At 46.5% G+C, this 21,737-nt stretch overlaps 1 long non-coding RNA gene across 1 annotated transcript in view; it reads left to right on the top strand.

The window, feature by feature from the left end:
• Positions 1-25: 25 nt before the first annotated feature.
• The window catches only part of LOC130705868 (uncharacterized), a 65,931-nt gene continuing 44,219 nt past the window's right edge, over positions 26-21,737 (top strand). The window contains exons 1-2 of the long non-coding RNA XR_009006263.1: positions 26-1,178; positions 10,455-10,727. This is a non-coding gene — a long non-coding RNA (uncharacterized LOC130705868). The remainder of the gene's footprint in view (positions 1,179-10,454; positions 10,728-21,737) is intronic.

The raw sequence follows: 21,737 nt of genomic DNA, 5'->3' as shown, positions 1-21,737 counted from the left end.
TTGCTACCCCGGCCATCCTGGACAAGATACAGGTCAGAGGGCATGTCACAGAGCCTGGCAATCTTCTGCCCAGCTTTTTTTTGTCCTATACTCCTGCAGGTTCACGGAGGAGGAGAAGTTTCTTCTCCTTTTAGGTGGACACTGGCAGCCCTCGTCTTTATTTTATGTTGCAGGATGACTTCTTCCAGGGATGAGTGATGGGGGGGAAGTCCATTCCTGCTAGGGGAACAACTCCACTCCTTGCTTGGTGTGTTTCTGCACTGAGCACAACACGACTATACCTCCAAACCCAATGAGTCAGCCCCAGCCCCAGTGGCCTTGGTCTTGAATGACATCATGAGGGGGACATTAACAATCCAGCCCAGGTTCTTTTTACAGTCTCTTCTCTAGTTCTCAGTGAAGACTAGGCCTCAGTTTCTCATCTTCTGTGAGTGTTGCCTGCATAAGACTGTACAGCTTCCTAAGGATAAAAAATGGTTTCATTGCCCAGGATGGTCACATCCATGGCTAGTGCAAGAAGCTTTTCTCTCCTGGTCTGCAGGGTACCACTCTGCTTACACAGATTACTTTTCCCTGCATCTCATGGATTCGTTTGGTTCCCTGGCATCACGGCTGTCTCCACCATCTCCATGGCTACGGGAGTGTTTGCTTTATGTCTTCACAACTGAGACACTGAGTGGATTTGTCCTCAAATAAAAGGCTGTCTTCTCTAGAGGCGAATTCAACTCTGGTAAAATTGAGACTTGCTTGAAGCTTTGAAAATATAGGCTCCCTCCCACTCTCAACTTCTGCCTTTCCTATTGAAATTTCAAGGATCTTGGGACTTTTGCCAGCATTTAATCTCAGAGTATCCTGTGTTTTCCCTCGGTTATAGGTTGAATTGTCTTCCCCAAGATTCAGATGTTGACGTCCCAACTCCAAATAAACTCAGAATGTGACTGCATTTGGAGACAGGGTCTTTAAAGAGGTGATTAGGTTAAATGAGATCATATGGGTGGGCCTTACCTCCATGTGATTGTTGTCCTTATAAGAAGAGGCGATCAGGACACAGACACACACAGAAGCAAGAGTATGTGAAGACACAGGGAGAAGATCGCCATCTACAAGCCAAGGAGTGAGGCTTCAGAAGGAAGCAACCCTGCCAACACCTTGATCTTGGACTTCCAGCCTCCACAGCTGTAAGAAAACAAATTTCTGTTGCTTAAGCCACCCAGTCTGTGGTGCTTTGTTATGGCAGCCCGAGCAGACTAATACACCCTCCCCCTGAGCAGTCTTTGCAAGAAGCCACCCTTCTTTTAATACAGAGCACACACTCCTCTGCACGTGGGTCGTGAGGACTGGTTTGGAGAGTCTAGATGGGAGAACACCATGTCTGTACCATTTCTCTGTGTGCAAGGGCATCTTCGTCAAGTGCGTTTCTTGCTTCAGGAGGAGCGTGGAAGGGCAGTGAGGACAGAAGGGGACACCATTCTAGCCGGCCACTCTGGCTATGGATGAGGCAGGGATATTTGTCTCTTTCATGTCTGCAAGGCAGGCCACCAAATCAGGCACTTTAAAGCTACACTGTCCATTGTGGAAGCCACCAGCCATATGTGGCTATCAGGCACCTGAAATGTGGTTTGTCTGAATTGGGATGTGCTGTAAGTATAAAATACATAGACTTAGTTGAAAAAAATGGCAAAAAATCTTATTAATAATTTTTACATAGATTACACATTGAAGTATATTTTGAATAGATTGAGTTAAATATATCTATAAGGTTAATTTCACCTGTTTCTTTTTACTTTTTAAAGTGGTTACTAGAAAATTTAAGGTTACTTAGGTGGCTTGTTTCGTATTTCTAGTGGACAATGCTGCTATAAAGAGGGCCTGGGCCCTGCCACCCAGCTAGTAGCCAGCTCTCCTGTGTTTTAATAAGCCATCACAACATATTTAGGGCATAGAGTAAAGATGAGACTTGGCCCGGGCCCTTGAGGGGAATCTAAGTCTCCAGCCCCTGTTGCAGGAATACCCTGGTGAATGCCCAGCTTGTCTCTCATCCTCGCTGAATGACGACCTCTAAGCCCTGACCTTTATACTTTTGTCCTTTTGTGTTGCCGTGATCATTAGCTACTTTCAGACCTCTGACCCCTGCCCCATGGCTGGTTAGTGCTCTTACCTCTCTCTCCCTTGGCTCAGGAATTTCAAGAACAGACTTTTTATTTTTTTAGTTGAAGTATCGTTGATTTACAATGTTGTGTTAATTACTGCTGTACAGCAAAGTGACTCAGTTATACATATATATACATTCTTTTTCATATTCTTTTCCCTTACAGTTTATCACAGGATATTGAATATAGTTCCCTGTGCTATACAGTAGGACCTTGTTTATCCATTCTATATATACCAGTTTGCATCTGCTAATCCCAAACTCCCCAGCCATCCCTCTCCCTCCCCCTCCCCCTTGGCAACCACCAGTCTATTCTCTATATCCGTGATTCTGTTTCTGTTTCATAGATAGATTCATTTGTGTCATAGTTTAGATTCCACGTATAAGTGATATCATATGGTATTTGTCTTTCTCCTTCTGACTGACTTCACTTAGTATGATAATCTGTAGTTGCATCCATGTTGCTGCAAATGGCATTATTTCATTCTTTTTAATGGCTGAGTAGTTTTCCATTGTATATTTGTACCACGTCTTCTTTATCCATTCATCTGTCAGTGGACATTTAGGTAGTTTCCATGTCTTGGCTATTGTGAATAGTGCTACTATGAACATAGGGGTGCGTGTATCTTTTTGAATTATAGTCTTGTCTGGATATATGCCCAGGAGTGGGATCACTGGATCATATGGTAGTTCTATTTTTAGTTTTCTGAGGAACCTCCATACTGTTTTCCACAGTGACTGCACCAACTTACATTCCTACCAACAGTATAGGAGGCAAGAACAGACTTTTTTTAAAAAAAATTATTTTTTATTTATTTATTTTTATTTTTGGCTGTGTTGGGTCTTCGTTGCTGCTCACGGGCTTTTCTCTACTTGCAGCGAGCGGGGGCTTCTCTTGTTGCGGAGCACGGGCTCTAGGCATGCGGGCTCAGCAGTTGTGGCTCACGGGCTCCAGAGCGCAGGCTCAGAAGTTGTGGCGCACGGGCTTAGTTGCTCCGCGGCATGTGGGATCTTCCCGGACCAGGGCTCGAACCCATGTCCCCTGCATTGGCAGGCGGATTCTTAACCACTGCGCCACCAGGGAAGTCCAAGAGCAGACTTCTGATTCCTTCTCCCCAGGCTCTCCTGAGCCCAGGGCTGCCCCACACGCTCATGGCCCCCCTCACCCCGGCCACCTCCACTAGACTTCACCCAGGACTGACCCTGGGAGTCTGGACACAGGTCACCTGGTGTTCACTGAGCTCTTGTTCAGAGCACATGACATTGGCCTCAGCCCTTGGGATCAGGAGAGAAGACCAGGAAAAAAGAAGTCCCCTTCTTTGAAGAAACTGTGGCCGATTTTGAACTCATCCCACGGACAAACCAATGCAGGGTACCGCCTCCCCAACTAGACCCTGTTTGGCCACCTCCTGACCTTGCATATGAAGTTCTGCCAAACTGTTGTTCAACACAGATAACAGCTTTTATGCGATACATTTCTGAGTCCCAGGGGAAATGTTGTAAATACTGGGAATGTGTAAATTGATGAAATCGAATTAATTAAGAAATATAAATCAAGAAAATGTGGAAATAGCAGACAAAGAGAAGCCAGACTCTTTTGGTGGCCACTCTGGGGAGCCATGGAGATGAGGGAGGCCTGGCGTCCCTTCAGACTCCTGTCTGTGACTTTCCAACTCCCAGACACTCTGCTCTGAGGCTCTGTGTCATGCTGTCTCATCTCTAGACCCTCCTAAACATGCCTTCCTGTTCCTGCCTTTATACCTTTGCTCACACTGTTCCCCCCTCCTGGAATACCTTGCCATCCCATGTCTGCTCGTTCAGATATACAACTCCTCCCTTTCAGTCTAAGTTCAAATACTACTTCTCCTTGAAGCATTTCCTGATTAGTAGTCAGAAATGATATGTCCTTTTTGGGGACAGCTTGTTTCTGATCACCTAGTGTCCCTTCCCTTTGGCCTTACATCATGGTTTTTGCTTTCCACGTCTCTTCCTAGACTGGGGGGCTCCTGGGGACAGGACTGTGCTTTAGCCCTCTCTCTGTCACCTGTAGGGTCAAGCACACTGTCTGGCCCTGGTTGCCTGCATTTTCATTTTAAATAGTTACCTCTGTGATAGCAATTCCTGCTCTGTTATATGTGTATGTGTCTTTCTGCCCTGATAAACTATAGGTCTCCATTGAGTGTCTACCAGGTACAAGCTACTGGGGTTGCAAATAAACCAGCCACGGTCTCAGTCCTTCAAGAGAACTCGGACTAGAGGTACAGACAAGTAATGGCCAGCATTGTTGTAAGTGGGCTGGCAGTTGTGCGTCTAGGGATGGGGGTGGAACAAAGGACAGAGGTCAATTCTACTCTTCAGCAGAATTAGCTCAGAGCAGATCTTGAAGAGTAAGGAGAGTTGTGGGAGGGTTGGATTCTTGGGGCAGGAACTGGAGATGGCCTGCAGGGCCACTCCAGTAGTGGACCTGCTGGAAGTGGACCACTCCATGTAGTTGGAGAAAAGATGGGGGCATGTATCTTATCACCTTGTATCCCAATCCTTGCTGTGGAGCAGACAGGTAGAAAAGGTTGATGGACTCGTGGTCTGACCGACTGAATGAATGAACTCAGAGCTCTCTGTAGGTGGGGAAATACACTGACTCATTTATCTCTTTGTTAATTTGAGATGAGGTCTCAGGGTTCACAATACCTTGCCTCGAATTTTCCACATATGCCTGGTCCTAGAATCACCTGGGTTGCTTGTTATACATGAAGTTCTTGGGTCCCTCTCCTAAAGATGCATGTTCAGTGGGTCCGGTGTGGGATCCAGAATCTCTGTTTCACAAGTATTCTAGGAAATCCTTACGATCGGGCAAGTTTGGGAGACTGCTACTAGTAAGAGTGACCTGGGTGCTTATTAAAAGTGTTTCCTCCTGGAACCCACCCAGACTTCACGTAGAATCTTCAGGGCAGGATCTGGTTTGTTTAGCAAGCCCCAGATGAGTCTCACTCTCACACACATTGGGGGACGCACTGCTTTAGCCCAGTGGGTCAACCCTGGCAGCTTAATAGAATCACCTGGGAGCTTTTCAAAGGTCTGGGGCAGGGCCCCCTACCTGTTCTTCTTGAAAGCTCTCGGGATAATGCTGGTAGGTACTTTGAATGTACCTACCAGGTACATTGAATGGAGAGCTGCTATGAGGACCTCTGATTATGGCCCTCTGGCACCTAGTAGGTATGTCAGCCCAGGTGGGATTCTCAGCATCCCTCACGTCACCTCTTGTGGGTCAGTGTTTTGCACATCTAACTGTGCCTTAGTCACCTGGGGGTGGAGGGTGTTTAAACTTCCGATACCCAAACCAAGACCAATTAAATCAGAAGCCACCTGGGGGAGGAGGAGCGTGGAGAAGCTGGGCCTGGTTATTTTAAAAAGTGTTCCTAGATGTTTCTAATAGCAGGGGTGGGGCCCCTGGAGCACGTGTGGATGGTAAGCCGAGCAGTGCCGATGCATTCAGAGCTGAAGCAGTCGTAAACCTCCAGCGATGTGTGGAAGAACAGCCTTTCTCACAGCCTCAGCCCTGAGAGTCAGGATTTAGCGCACCTGCCCAGTTCAGTAAACCTGTGTTTCTGCTTTTAAAAACGGCTGCGTGAGCCCTCCTTGCCAGAGGCTCTCCCTGGACCATCATTGCATTATTTATTCAGTATTTTCATAACTGATCCGTCAGCCCAACTGTAAAAGTGCCAAGGAGAAAACTTCGTTTCTAATGATTATGCATCCCTTTGGCTTTGTTACCATAATTTCTGGGGGAGCAACGATTACTTTGCGTCTGGCTGATCTGCCTCTGAGTGCAGCGTCCTTCTGGTTGGTTTAGAGGGGCCATCCTTCTCTGGGACCGTCGTCTACTGTGTGCTGAAGTCCGGCCTCTGCCCGGGATTTAGGACCTCAGGCGGAATGTCTGGTTGAGGAATTTGCTCATCCGTGCATTCTATGAATCTCTGTCGAGCACCTTCTGTGTGCTGGGCCCCGTGCTGGGGGCTAGAGATACGTGTGACAAGTGCCTCTTTGGAGAGATGTACAAAAGCTAAAGAACTGAGAAGTGAGTGATTAGTTCTGGGGGGTGTGTGTGTTGGCCTGGGAAGCCTTCTCCAAGGAGGTGACATTTGCCCTGGGTTTTGAAGAATAAATAGGAGTCTTGCTGAAAAGGTTGCATAACCTTAGGGCAGGCATCAACCTGGCCAGATGATTAGAATCATCAGGGGAATCCCAGGCTACACTCCAGACCGTCGAATAAGAACCTCTGGGGGTGAGACCCAGGCATCAGTAATTTTTAAAGCTCCCCAGGTGATTTCAAAATGCAGCCAAGGTTGGAAACCATGCATTAAGGGGATGGAGGTGGAGGCCACCTAGAAATTTAAAAAAAAAATTAACATAGCCTTGAAGTTAACCTTCCAAAGGTAGTCAGTTCATAAACTTCTCTCCAGCCCTTCCCAAGTGTTCCAGAGAAATGAAAGGATGGGGGCTTTGGAGGCAGACAGATGATGTGCTGACTACTATAACATAACTTGGTGGCTGACCGTTCATTTATTCATGGAGTTGATAATTTGACAGTTATTTATTGAGTGCCTGCTTTGTGCTAGGTGCTGGGAAGCCAGCAGTGAATAAGATCAAGTTCTTGCTCTTGAGAAAGTAATTTCCTAGTGGGGAAGATGGACAGACACGTTTCTAATGCAGTGTTAGGAGTACGGACAGTAAGCTAGGGGAGCCTCCACGAGGGGTACCTAGTGCAGTCTCATGGGGTTAAGGAGAGTTTTCCTTAAGGAAATGGCCTTAAGGAGATATTGGAAAGAATTGGTCAGGCAAAAGGGAGGAGGGAAGAGATGGAGGCATAGGCTGAGGAAACTGCATGTACAAGAAGCCAGAGGCAAGAGTAAATACGGTACATTCAGGGGATTTGCAAGTATTCAGTCTGGCTGGGGTATGAAATGTGACGTGGGAGAGAGCTAAGAGAGAAGCTGAAAAAACAGGCAGGGGCCAGATCATAAGAGGCCTTATTAACTGAATTTTGGAGTCTGTCCTTTATCCTGATGGCAATGGGCAGCTACTGAAGGGTTTGCCTATGAGATGTATTTATGTGTGCCGTGTGATTAGACTGCAGGAGGGTTATAGGAATCTTGTGAGAGATGACCGTGGTATGAGCTCTGGTGATGCCAGTGAGGATGGAGAGAAGCTGAGCCAGATGATGTTTAGATCTCTGGAGTTTTCTCTCTGGACAGCTCTCTCCTCTCTGGTCCTCTGTCCCATGAAATCTAGCTGCCTTGGTCTCCTCAACTCAGGGAGGTGGCCTGGCTCTCCTTGGGTCGCCCTCCCTGCACAGCAGCCTGAAAACTACTCAGGGATCACTGTCCTTTGTTAAAGATGTCCAGTGTCTTGAAAACTTTTATTTTTGTCAGTTTTTTGGTTGCTTCAGGCGAGAGGTATAGCATATCCAGTCTCTATCAGCCCGTCTTGGCTGGAAGCAAAAGTCCTTCAGTTTTATTTTTCTGTCCAAGAATTATTTAAGAAAGAGTTTTAAAATTTCTGTACGACAAGATCCCTTTGTTTTCTGTTGTTCCCTTTTATTTACTTACTATTATTATTAATATTATTTTGTGACTGGAAAATGTTTTCTATTCTATTTCTACGTTTTGAGATTTAAAAAGATAGAATCTAAGGCCTAATATCTGGTCAACTTTTGTGATTTGAATTGCAAAAAGACATCCTTGAGTTTTAGAGTATTAGATGTACTTTATTATGTTATGTTAGTTGGGTCTTCTCAGTTCTTACCTTTTATCCACTTGATCTGTCACGGACCGAGAGAGGTCATCTAAATTTAACCACCAATTCATTTCTATATTTTTCTTTGTGTTTCCATGAGTTTTTGATTCATATTCATGATGCTTTGTTATTTGGTATATAAATCTCTTTTGTGACCACACCCTTTATCATTATAAAATACCCTTCTTTATTTCATTTACTTATTTGTTTTGCCCCGAATCCAACTTGTTAGATATTATGATCTTGATTTCTACTTTCTTTTTTTTGGCATATGCCTAATTATCATTACTTTCTTGTCACTTTCAGTTTAACCATGGTCTCTAATTTTGATCATCATGATTCATTTTCAGATATTAAGAAGCCCGATCTGGTGGGTGGTGCCCCTTCCATCCCCTTTGCATTTCTAGCCCTATATTTTCCCTATTTCAATGAACACCCTCACATTTTTAGTCTTCAGCTGATATAGGATGATGGGGGGTGATGGTTCCTGCATTGGTTTTGGCATCTTTTAGTGAATTTTGCATGACTACATTTTGCATTGTGCCTCCCTTCCTCCCTTCCTCTCTTTCTCTCTCTTCCCTCCTTCCTTCCTTCCTTCCTACCTTTCTTTCTCTCTTTCCTTCCTTCCTTCCTTCCTTTCTTTCTTAATTGAAGTATAGTTGATGTGAAGTATTACATAAGTTTCAGGTATACAACATAGTGATTCACAATTTTAAAGGTTATACTCCATCTATAGTTATTATAAAAATATTGGCTATGTTCCCTGTGCTGTACAATATTTCCTTGTAGCTAATTTAATTTATACATAGTACTTTTAACCTCTTAATCACCTACCCCTGTCTTGTCTCTCCCCCTTCCCTCTCCCCACTGGTAACCACTAGTTTGTTCTCTATATACGTGAGTCTGCTTCTTTTTTTATTATATTCACTAGTTTTATTTTTTAGCTTCCACATATAAGTGATATCTTACAGTATTTGTCTTTCTCTGTCTGACTTATGTCACTGAGCATAATACCCTCCAAGTCCATCCATGTTCATTCTTTTTAGAGCTGAATAGTATTCCATTGTGAATATATACCACATTTTCTTTATCCCTTTGTCTGTTGATGGACACTTAGGTTGCTTCCATAGCTTGGCAATTGTAGCTAATGCCGCTATGATCATTGGGTATGAATTCCCTGGTGGTCCAGTGGTTAGGGCTCCGTGCTTCCACTGCATGGGGCACAGTTCAACCTCTGATCAGGGAGCTAAAATCCCACATGCTGCATGGTGCGGCCAAAACAAAAACAAAAACAAAAACAGAACATTGGGTGCATGTATCTTTTTGAATTAGTGTTTTTGTTTTTTTCAGGTATGTACCTAGGAGTGGAATTGCTGGATCATATGGTAACTCTATTTTTAGTTTTTTGAGAAACCTCCATACTGTTTTTCACAATGGCTGCACCAATTTACATTCCCATCAACAGTATGTGAGGGTTCCCTTTTCTGCATATCCCCGCCAACATTTGTTATTTGTGGTCTTTTTTAGAAATTCACGTTCTTTTATTTATTTATTTATTTATTTATGACTGTGTTGAGTCTTCGTTTCTGTGCGAGTACTTTCTCTAGTTGTGGCAAGCGGGGGCCACTCTTCATCGCGGTGCGCGGGCCTCTCACTATCGCGGCCTCTCTTGTTGCGGAGCACAGGCTCCAGACGCGCAGGCTCAGTAATTGTGGCTCACGGGCCCAGTTGCTCCGCGGCATGTGGGATCCTCCCAGACCAGGGCTCGAACCCGTGTCCCCTGCATCGGCAGGCAGACTCTCAACCACTGCGCCACCAGGGAAGCCCTATTTGTGGTCTTTTTGATGCTAGACATTCTGACTGGTGTGAGGTGATACCTCATTGTGGTTTTAATTTGCATTTCTCTGATGATTAATGATGTTGAGCATCTTTCCATGTGCCTGTTGGCCATCTGTATGTCTTCTTTGGACATAAAATGTGTTCCTTAAAATGTGAGGATATATGTTATCTGTCACTTTCTGCTTTTAGTCTTTAACTGAAAAATTGAGACTACAGGAAAGTTCCATCCAACTTCCTGTTATAGCTGTAGAGCCAAGCGAAGTGGTGCTTCCAGCCCTGTCCAAGGCAGGAGGAGATGAGATACTAATAGTTAGTACTGGTCATTTGGACAGAAATAACCCAGGAATGTAGAAAAAAACAGAGTAATTTAACATAACAAGTGCCGATCACATACCTGATGTGTGTCAGGCACTGTCATGAGTGCTGTGAGGATGCACCGATGAAAGACATGGTCCTGTCCTCGGGGCAAGGAGACATGCACATACAGGACCAGCCATCATACAATGTTGGTTTTGGTGTGTGCAAGTGGCTAAGAGCAAATGAAACACAATAGGGACCAGGGAAGGGAGAAATGACTAGGATGGAGGGTGGGGTTGGGCAGGGTGGTGGTTCAGGTTACGAATGGCAGACGTGGCTGACTGTCCGTGAGAAATGTGTGCTCCCCATCCCACAGGGTGAAGCCCGGGGATGACATTTCCTCCTTGCATCCCAAGTGGCCACGCCATTGCTCTTGCCGATAAAACGTGAAGCACTTCCAGTCTGGAGCTTTTAAGGATGAGTGTGGCTTGTCTACTTGCTCCTTTCTTGGCTGGAAGAAGAGGATGCTGAGGGAGAACTACCAGACAGCAGGAGCCTGGGTTCCTGAAATCATCCCAAGGAGTAAAGGCACCTGCCAATGAAGAATACCTCGGTCTGTTACTTGAGGGGAAAGTAAACTTCCGTTACGGTAAGGCACTGACAGTTTGGGATTATTAAGAGTTAGAATTACCCTAATTAATACGGAAGATTTAGTGGAGGAAGTAGCATTTGAATTGGGCGTTAAATAGCATGTAGGATTTGACACTGAATCTGCCAATGCCTTGATCTTGGACTTCGCAGCCTCCAGAGCTATGAGAAATACATTTCTGTTGTTTAAGTCATACAATCTATGGTATTTTTGTTATAGCAGCCTGAATGGACTGAGTACTTTTTAACCTTATTCTACAGATAGAGAAACTGAGGCTCAGCCCACAATTTAGGTCAAAGTAGTTCATTGGATGTTTCCTGGGAAAATTTGGCTTCGATTCATGGTTCAGGAAAAAAAAAAAATTGTATTTGGATTTTCATTTCAGGGTTCAGAGGATCAACTTGGTTCTTTCTCGTTTGGGGTTCAAAATTTAGTTTGAATCCTTGGCCCTAGGGGTCTCTGGTTCTTCGTAAGTATTTATTTATTTATTTATTTTTGGCTGCGTTGGGTCTTCGTTGCTGTGCGCGGGCTTTCTCTAGTTGCGGCGAGCGGGGGCTACTCTTCATTGCGGTGCATGGGCCTCTCATTGCGGTGGCTTCTTTTGTTGCAGAGCACGGGCTCTAGGCATGCGGGCTTCAGTAGTTGTGGTGTTCGGGCTCAGTAGTTGTGGCTCGCGGGTTCTAGAGTGCAGGCTTGGTAGTTGTGGCACACGGGCTTAGTTGCTCTGCAGCATGTGGGATCTTCCCGGACCAGGGCTCGAACCCATGTCCCCTGCATTGGCAGGAGGATTCTTAACCACTGCGCCACCAGGGAAGCCCCTGCATAAGTATTTAAATAAGTTAGAAGCCGTAAAATTGATGTGACGGACGTACTTGGGCATCCAGAGGTGGTGAGCTTTTTCTCTGGCCTGTGGTTCTGGGTGAGTGGTGACTGGTGTCCACCGAGATGGATGATGGCCGTGGGATGTGAACCTGAGTGATGACTGATATTAAAGTGGATATGGGTAAACAGAAATGAATTCTGCTTGGACTCATTTTTATCAGGCAGGTTCCCAGGCAGGGTGATGGTCTGCAGACTGGGCCCCAGTTGGTGCTGGGTGCCAACAGCTGTGTCTTCTCTGCTCTTCCCAGTCCCAGGGCGAGGACTGTGCCAAGAGACGCTACTTGGTCAGTCCCACCTAGGCACCTCCAAAGGTCTGACTCAGAAAGTGGGGAGAAATGCCAGAGGCGGAGCCAGGCACAGGCCCGGGCAAAAACGTGTGAGGCTGAGTGTTTATAACAGTGAGAAACTGGCAATGACCCAAATGCTCAATGGTCAGAGGGGAGAGGGAGGGTGAAAGCATTCCAGCACCTATTCTGTGCCTCGTTGTGTGGAATCACAAGGCTACTGATCTCTAATTTATGGATGAAAAACATAGTTGGGGGTAGCGGTGGGGCCTCTCCAAAAGGAGATCAAGCCTTCTTGTCTAGGGCAGCTTTGGCTAGAACACATCTCCAAAAGGGCTTGCCCTGCTTTCCTTCACGTGCCAGGCCTGTGCTGAGAAATTTACAGGGTATTTTATTTAATCTTCAACAACCTCTAGAGAAGTAGATATAACACCCCCATTTTTGTAGAAACTCAGGCTTTTTTTTTTTATGGAGACACTGAGGTTCAAAGATAAGAAATGATTTTCTTAATGTCACATGTGTGAAGTGGCAGAGCCAGAATTTAAACTGAAATTTTGTAAAACTCCAAACCCTGGGCTCTGGCACCAGACTATAAGGGTTCAGATCCCAGCTCCTCCACTTACTAGTTGTGTGTACCTAGGGAATTTCCTGAATCTCTTTCATCTTGGTAAAATGGGGGTGATAAAAATTCTTGCCTTTCTGGGCTGTTAGGAGGACCAAAGGCGTTAAGACAAGTATAACACGCTGTGCTGAGCACACTCAATAAAAGTCAGCTATTGTTATTTTTATCATTGTTATTGCTACCACTTCTCTAAGACACTTACATGGCTCTAGGGATAATCTTTACATTGATGGAAACAGACCAGGATTGAATGCTTCCTTGTCTTAGAAGCCTTGGGCCAATGTGGTAACAACAGCCTTTGCACATTCCAAACATGGAGAAGTATCTAGAATAAAACTCCCAAACAGGACAGTGGAGACTCTGTTTATCCAGGCCAATGTTGACTTGGGGATCAGTGCAAAGGCGAGATGAGGGTGCTTGCTGATGAGGTGATTGGGTCACATGGGTCTCGTGTCATCTCTGAAAGAAATGAAAGGGAAGTTGGACTTGACCTGGTGGGTCTTGAGAAAGAGCTCTGCTTGTGGTTTAAAATTGTGTCTCATTTTCATTTGTCCATTGCTTTGTGCTCTTTATGGCTGGCTTGATGAGGTCCTACTGAGAGGCGGGGGAATGAACTGGAGGTTTGAGCCCTGCGTCCTTTCTCCTCCATTTCCTTAATGCTTCAGAATAATAACCCATTTCATGTAATAGTGGGTTCAGATGGCAGATTACAGACTCAGGTATTGTAGAGGGACCAATCAGTGTGTCCACGGCTTGACCCTGGTAGAAGGCGGTAACCCTGATTGCAAAGACTTGAGCCTTCCAACTCAGTCAGGAGGTCCCCGCCTCCTCCCAACTCCTCTAAAATTTCCCCGGTGGCAGGAAATCAGGATCTGTGTAGACACTCAGCTTGCACCAATGTCCAGTTTTCCTCCCCTCTGGGCACTCAGAAGACTATACATCAATTGCTCAGGGCCACGTGGTTCTGGCCAACAGGCTGTGAGAGGAAAGGACACGTGTCCCTTCTGGGCTGAGGCATCCAAGAGCAGGTGCATGGCAACTGAGGAGACCATGTTACCTGTGGAGCAGCTCCAGCAGAGAGCAGCCTCCTTCCGCCTGGTCCCCAGGGCCTGAATGGGGCAGAGCCCTGCCACTCCCCAGTCCTCATGGGACAGGAACGTGAGTGAGAAAGAAACTGGTGTTGTGTGAAGCCACTGAGATTTTGGAGGTGTTTCCATAGCCTAACCCAGCCCACTTAACCAATCCAGGGTCCCTCCCCTGGAGGACAACCTAAGGTGTTCCGGCTGTACCTGGCCCAAGGATGCCTCTGCAAGGTGTGGCAAGAATCGGACGCAGTGTGCCTTTTGCCAGGCCCGTGCCTCTGGGTTTCTGCTTTGTGCCTCCACCGTGTCATACCTGGTGTTTGTCCTTGCCCTCTGCTCACTAGGGAAGCAATAACATTACCTTTCTTTGTTTTTTCCTTTTTCAAAATTATTATTATTATTTTTTGGCCACGTTGCGCGGCATGCAGGATCTTAGCACAGCATGTGGGATCCCCAACCAGTCATCAAACCTGTGCCCCTCACAGTGGAAGTGTGGAGTCTTAACCACTGGACCACCAGGGAAGTCCCTAAAAATTAATTTTCTATTTTTATCAAGGTAACATGGGTAGCTAGTTAAAAAATTAAAGCAGGCAGGATCACACCCTGCGCCTGAATCCAACTCTCTAGAGTCAACCTTCGTAAACTCTTTAAGTCTTCCTTTTGGCATTTTCTACCATATTTCTAAATAATCTGTTTATAATGCTATTTCTTCCCCCCCCCCCAGTTTTACTGTGATATAATGACATACATCACTGTGTAAGTTTAAGGTGTACACCATAATGGTTTGACTTAGATATATTATGAAATATATACTCAGTTACATTTTTTTCTATATTATCTACTGACCTCCTACTAAAAAAGATTTTGCTCTCTTTCCCCAACCTGGCAACTCCTCCTGAAACCACTTCTGCTCTCTTTATTCTCCTAACATAGTTATACTGTGATTTTTGGTTGAACCAATATCTGGTGTTTGCCTTACTGTGACTATGTAAATATTGTCCATGGCTGAGTCACAAGAGGTGCAATGATTACATCTTATTTCTTATACAGTATAGTAGAAACAGTGTTATGTGTTCACCCCTGTTTTCTATTCCCGAGAACACAGGAGATTACATTTCCCAGCCTCCTTTGCATTCAGCTGGGACCATGTGACTATGTTCTGGCCAATGGAAATGCAAGGGAAAGTGATACAGCCCTTTCAGCCCCAGGCAGTCCAAGACCTTCTTCACACTCCAGGCAGCCTGAGTGAAGGGCACTGAAATGGTAGAGTTGCAAGAGGGAAGGAGGCTGTGTTCCTGAGTCACCACCTGGAGGAGAGCTGCCAACCAGCATCAGCCTGTGACGTGGATGAGATATAGATTTTTCTGTCTTAAGCCACTGAGATTTTAAGATGGGTCTGTTATGGCAGCTACCGTTAATACCTAATACTTTCAGCCATTTTTTTTTTATTGTTCTCCAGTTTGCTTAGGATCCTTTTAATCATCCTGATTCATTCCCAGACTCTCCCACAGAATTACAAACCTCCTCTCAGTAAGGTCAAACCCCCAGGCTCTTCAATTGTGCCTTCCCCCACCCCCCGCCACAACTAACCCTTGTGCCTAGTTGATGGGACTTCAGGCTTTTCTCTGCCTGACAGGGAGGCAGGAGGCTGGTTGGAAGGGGAAATAGGTTATATTTAAGGAGAGGTGGTCTCACTTAATGGTTAAGAGCTCAAAGTTTTCAACTTTAGTAGCTCTTTGACTTAGGGCAATTTTCTTTTTTTTTTTTAAATTTATTAAATTTAATTTTGGCTGAGTTGGGTCTTTGTTGCTGTGTGCAGGCTTTCTCTAGTTGCGGTGAGTGGGGGCTATTCTTCGTTGTGGTACACGGGCTTTTCATTGTGGTGGCTTCTCTTGTTGAAGAGCACGGGCTCTAGGCACGTGGGCTCAGTAGTTGTGGCACACGGGCTCAGTAGTTGTGACTCACGGGCTCTAGAGCGCAGGCTCAGTAGTTGTGGCGCATGGGCTTAGTTGCTCCACGGCATGTGGAATCTTCCTGGACCAGGGTTCGAACCTGTGTCCCCTGCATTGGCAGGCGGATTCTTAACCACTGCGCCACCAGGGACGTCATGAGCAATTTTCTTAACTTTTCTGAGACTTAGCATCCTCATCTGAAAAAATGGGGATAATAGTAACCTCAATGTTATAGGACTGTTGTGAGGATTAAATGAGATATTCTTGTAAAGTGCTCTCAGCAGAATTTCTGGCATGTTGCATGTGCTGATAAATGCTAGTTATTATTATAATTAAGATGAAAAAGCTCTGGGGAATGACTGCACTCCCCAAGCGTCAGGGAATATAACCTGAGAGTGAGTTTTCTGCCTTGCTTCTGACTATAGGTAGCTGTCCCCCAACTCTAGAGACCATCAGAAGAAGGACCAACTCGGGGAGGTGTGTCCCAAGGTGTGACAGCAGCCTCTCCAGGGATGGAGACCATGTGCCAGGAATCCTCCTTTATGTCCTCAGCATGGGCTGAGCTGGCCTGAGCTGGGACTCCCTGAAGGTCCTTGGTTCCCCCACTTCAAGTGTTCCCTCCCTCCACCCTTGGATTACCGGGTGGTGCTGCTCAGTTTCCTTCCTTCCCTTTGATTGGAGATGCATGCCAATTAGCTTAATAGCAAATATTTATTGAGTATCTACTACATGCCAGGCACTGTGCTAGGCAATGGATCACAAGAGTTAACAAATAGAAAGACTTTGCTGTTAAAGAGTTTATAATTAAGTGGGAGAGGCAGATGGTGAAGAAATGAATGTATAATTATACACTGCAGGCCGGGCTGGAAAGGAAAACATCGAGTCCTGGGAGGGAATATCCAGGGTGACTTCACCCTTGGGGCAGTGAACTCTCGCAGTCAGCAGGGAAACTCATGCAGGATCTAAGAGACCACAAAAAGGAGTTTGGATTTTATTTTAATTGGAAAGCAGAGGAGCCCTGACTTGTTTAGAGCAGGGGACTGACATGATCAGATTTGTGTTTTTTTGGTATTTTTTTTTAATTTTTACTAATTTTTGGCCATGGTATTCTATTTATTTATTTATTTTTGGCTGTGTTGGGTCTTCGTTTCTGTGCGAGGGCTTTCTCTAGTTGTGACAAGAGGGGGCCACTCTTCATCGCGGTGCGCGGGCCTCTCACTATCGCAGCCTCTCTTGTTGCGGAGCACGGGCTCCAGATGCGCAGGCTCAGTAGTTGTGGCTCACGGGCCTAGTTGCTCCGCGGCATGTGGGATCTTCCCAGACCAGGGCTCGAACCCGTGTCCCCTGCATTAGCAGGCAGATTCTCAACCACTGCGCCACCAGGGAAGCCCCAGATTTGTGTTTTAAAGAGGTCACTTTATCAACCACTTGCTCTGTGCCTCAACTATCATGGGAAACCACGGTTGGAAGAGCAGAAAGGGGAAGGGAAGGACCACGAGGGAGGATGAGACCTTAGTAATCTGACTGCGGTCGATTTCAGTTGCTGCATTTTTTGGTCCCATCCTGGATAGTGGGTGTCACCATGGCAACCTAAGTGGACGAATGTTTCAGGCTTTAACAAATGTCGATGGTTGTCAAATGTCAACCATGCAGATCTGTGTCAACGCAATACAAATGTCTTCCCCACCAAACCTCTTCTCCCCACACACCCGGAGGCATTTCTGATTTTGAAGCTTAGTTGGTTTCTGTTCATTGGCGAACTATGTTTTGTGAGGGCAAGCAGTAATTACGCCTTGAAACTCTTTTCCCGCCTAACGCCCAGAAGAATGTTTGCATCAGACTAAACCAAACCCAACATGGTAGCGGGATAAACAGAGCCGGAAGTGCAAAGCCAAAGGCACTTTGATGCTGGTTCTATTCCTCTTTTATCCGAGGGACACACAAATACTGTCAGTAAGAAACATCTTCCCAGTCTACCTCCCAGGCACTGCAGCGTTCATGTTCCCTCCTTGGAGTTTCCATTATACCTTGAACATATCTGTATTATGGCTTTTATCACACTTCACTCATCTGTTGGTTCATTCACCACATATAAAACGTCCAGTGTTCAGGTATTGTGCCAGGTGCTGGGGACAGAGTGTTGAACAAGACAGGCCCCGTTTGCATGGACTTACATTGTAATTGGGGTAGATGGACAATAGTCCAGTCGACAAAGTGCTGAATAAGATCACTGCAGACACTATTAGGTTCTCGAACAATTAGAGGAGATTAGGCTTTAGTGGTTAGTAGTGAAGGACTCTTGCTATTTCTTGGATATGCTACCTTCATTCCCTCATCAGCGCCTTTCGACTTGCTGTTCCCTCTCTGGAAAGTTCTCCTGCACTTTCCCACAACAGCTTCCTTTGGCTCATTTTGGTCTCAGCTCAAAAGTCACCTCCTCCGAGAGGGCCCCTCTGACCACCCTAACCAGAGTAGCCCTTATGTATGCCCTTCATTGTTTGTGACCTGCCTCAGCCCACTAGAAGCACAAGCTCTCCTGCGGACAGGTTCTTAGATTTGTGGGCTGTTGGTTTCAGCCATGGTTTGGTCGGGAAAACAGACGCTACTCTCTGGATTCCACGTGTGAAGGGTTTCAATCTGTGGAATTGGAGAATTCAATCTGTGGAACACAATTGTTGGGAGGCGGGTGGGAATTAAGATGGGGGGAGCCTTGGGTGGGGAGGGGGAAAGTGGGCGGTTCTCAAGAGCTCACCGGGAGGCCACTGTGAATTTTGAGAAATACTGGAACTGGTTGTCAGTGATTTCAGTCTGTTGCAATAACGAAAGTCATTTTCAAGAGTCTGCCCAGAAGCTGCTGCGAATCTTAAAAAACTTCCAGGAAGCCTCTGCTTGCTAGCTCACTTGCCTGCAAGTAGTAATTTGCAGGCACTTACCTGGAAGTTGCTGCAGACTTCACATCCATCACTTTGAATCTGTCTCCATGACAGCCTCGAATCCAGAAACGTACACGGGAGGAGATTCTGGGAAATGTGGTTCTTGGCTTTCCCTTCGTAGAGCAGACTACAGAAGTGGGAGGCAATGATGCCAAGTTGAAAACACAATCCAACATGCCATTGTATCTCCAGTCTCTAGAACGGTACTTGACACATAGCGGGTGCTTTGGTGGGAGTTGAATGATTGACAGAATCATCCTCAACTGGCTGACTCCAAAGCCCATGCAGTCCCATTCCAAAACCAGCTGAACAAGCTATGACCTTGACCCTGGAGCCCCGGCTGGAACTGCTGACCAATAAGTCCCAGACAGGGTCTGTGCCACACATATGCCCACAGAATTGTGCACATTAGGGACAGGAGCGGTGAGGGAGGCTGGAGAGCCCAGGGAGTTTATGAGAGGGGAGGCTGAAAAAGGGACCTCCAACCCTCTGTGATCAATCCTTCCTGGAGGTGGTGGCATTGCGGAGTCACTAGATAGAGAAATACTGCTGCCCCAGGGTAGCCATCCCTGACGGCAGAGGAGATGCGTAGCCCTTGGGGGCCTGGGCATTTGGCCATGAGTAACCCCTCTGATGTTAAAAGATATGGGAAGTCTCTTGTTTTACCTTTTAAATTAATGTGAATTTTGTGTGCTCTCCTATAATGTGTATGATTGCTTTCGTATGAAAATAAGCCTATTCTCCCCCATTTTGGAGTCACACTGATGCTCCACGTGATGTGTTGGATTTAGTAGGGGGTAGGGGTGGAAGCCGCAGGTGTACCAGGCCCCAGGACCAGCTACTGCGAGGCCTGGTGCAAAATGAAAATGTGGGGTCCCTTGTTCAAAAATTAGAATTTCAAGACTGTACCAGCAGAGCATTTTTTTAAAAAAACATTTTTTATTTCTTTAATGTTGTATCTATTTTGTTTATTTTGGGGTTGGGTCTTCGTTGCTGCACGCAGTCTCCCTCTAGTTGAGGAGAGAGGGGGCTACTCCCTGTTGCGGTGCGCGGGCTTCTCACTGCGGTGGCTTCTCTTGTTGCAGAGCACGGGCTCTAGGTGTGTGGGCTCAGTAGTTATGGCACGGGGGCTCAGTAGTTGTGGCTCATGGGCTCTAGAGTGCAGGCTCAGTAGTTGTGGCACACGGGCTTAGTTGCTCTGCAGCATGTGGGATCTTCCCGGGCCAGGGCTTGAACTCGTGTCCCCTGCATTGGCAGGTGGATTCTTAACCACTGTGCCACCAGGGAAGCCCCCCAGCAGAGCATTAAACCAAGTGTGGGGCCCTTCTGAGCATGAGCCCTGTGGGACTGGTAACAAATGACCACAAACTAAGTGGCTTAAAACAATACAGTAGGGGACTTCCCTGGCGGTCCAGTGGTTAAGACTCCGTGCTTCCAATGCATGGGGTGCGGGTTCGATCCATGCTGGGGAACTAAGATCCCATATGCTGTGAGGAGAGGCCAAAAAAAAAAAAACCAAAAAACAAATTAATTTTCTCCCAGTTCTGGAGGCCAGAAATCTGAAATGGGTCTCACTGGCTGAAATCAAGTTGTTGGCAGGACCACCCTTCCTCCTGAGGCTCTAGGGGAGGCTGGATTTCCTTGCCTCCTGCAACTTGTGAAGGCTGCCTGCGTGCCTTGGCTTGGGACCCCCTTCCTGACATCACTTCAACCTCTTGCTTCTGTTGTCACATCTTCTACTTCCTCTGTTGTCAAATCTTCGCCACCCTCTTGTATGAAGATTGCATTTAGGGTCCATGCTGGATAATCCAGGATAATCTCGAAATGCTTAATCACATCTGCAAAGTCCCTTATGCCACAGAAGGTAACATTCACAGGTTCTGGGGATTAGGACCTGGTTAACTTTTGGGGCCATTATTCTGCCGACCCTACATGCCCTTGAAGTGGGCCCTGCCAGGCTCACAGCTGAATCCTCTGGTTTGAAAGAGGCAGCCTTTGAGGCTCAGAGCAGAAAGGCGAGTGGGACAGACGTGTGAAGCAGTCGGGGAAAGGCTGCCTTCTTCACCTGGATCCTCCATGCTGGCCTCAGTGGGAAGAGGCTGTGTCCAGTGCCCAGGGGCGACCAGAGATTCATGGCTTTTGTGTCGCACCCTGATTAGAGTTGCCAGATTTAGCAAATAAAATTGCAGGATCCGCATCATGTGGGATCTTCCCACATCAGGGCTCAAACCCATGTCCCCTGCATTGGCAGGCGGATTCTTAACCACTGCGCCACCAACGTATTTTATCTGGCTACTCTGTTCCTGATCCTTACAGCCACACCGTGTTGCCTTCCTCCAATGGCTGTGCTCAGTCTCAGCCTCCCGGGCTTTGGTGAGACCCCCATCGTTCTCCTCCTAGTGGGGTTTCAGGTGTGCGGCCAGAATAAGAGAAGCTGGGCCCGAGGGTTCACAGGCAGGCAGAGGGTTGACAGGGAAAGAGCCTCAGGGTGGCTGGGGAGGAGGCCTGGGTTTGCTGATCTTAAGGAAAACAGCAGCACTTCCTTACCGGGAGGGCAGAGCATTTCCAAGGTGATTGCTAACTGCCCCCCACACCCCCACAAAGATGTTGTGTCCCAGCCCTGGAGGGCCATGGGCCTTGAGTCTGTGTGGCCCCCCGAGGGTCACAGGCAGCTCCTAAGTGCAGGATGCAGGGCTCATGGAATAAACACCACATTTCACTTCCTTTGCAAACATCGCACATCTGAGAAACTAATTTCCTTTTCTGAGACACGTCTTTCCCAGCTGTCCAGGCCCTTGGCAGGCTGGGGTCAGACGATAAAATAGAAGTGGTCGGGGCAGCAGGCTGGTGGAGTTAATGCCCCCCCAGTATTGCAGTCAGAAAGTCCGTGTGCTCTGTGAGGATGTGGATCTGTCCAAGTTCACTTCCTTGAGACGGACCACAGAGAAACAGACCATGTGGCTCTTGTTCTCCTATTGACAGTATTCCATAGAACCCAAGATCTGATGATGATTGTAAGAAGCATTGTTATTTTATGTACCGACAGCAAAAGAATGCTGCCAGCTATGTTATACTGTTAATCGAAACGTGCACCCCAATTTCAGAGTTGTGAAATTGTGAAAAGATGGGCATCTTAAGAAGCAATGAGATCATATTAGGTTTACTGTCAGCTCCAAGCTAGTGGAATGGAGCCATGGAATAATCATAACAATGACAATGATTTATTTATTAGTTATTGATAATGTCTGTGTTTGA

The sequence above is a fragment of the Balaenoptera acutorostrata genome, chromosome 20 (genome assembly GCF_949987535.1).
Source record: "Balaenoptera acutorostrata chromosome 20, mBalAcu1.1, whole genome shotgun sequence".
In the NCBI taxonomy this organism is placed as follows: Eukaryota; Metazoa; Chordata; class Mammalia; order Artiodactyla; family Balaenopteridae; genus Balaenoptera; species Balaenoptera acutorostrata.
The sequence above is the reverse complement of the archived record's forward strand: the minus strand, read 5'-3'. Positions and strand labels throughout refer to the sequence as shown.